This window comes from Cystoisospora suis, assembly GCF_002600585.1.
Source record: "Cystoisospora suis strain Wien I chromosome Unknown contig_10839, whole genome shotgun sequence".
Lineage (NCBI taxonomy): Eukaryota > Apicomplexa > Conoidasida > Eucoccidiorida > Sarcocystidae > Cystoisospora > Cystoisospora suis.
In genome coordinates, this window is record NW_027163611.1 from 1,850 (window position 1) to 2,069 (window position 220).

Genomic DNA, 220 nt, shown 5'->3' on the forward strand with positions numbered 1-220 from the left:
AGGGGGAAAGAAAGAAAGAAGGATGTGGGGACGGGTGGGGGGGGTGAAGGTTAGGTGTGTCCTTTAACTAGGGACTGGAGGGGGATGAGAGAGAATAGATCTACATGCATTGATACAGATGTAGATGTGTGAGGATCTCATAGCATCGTGTGGTGTATATACACTCGATAAGGTTCTACGATACCTCCCTCTAGATAGAGAGAAAAAGATTCCCCCCTTA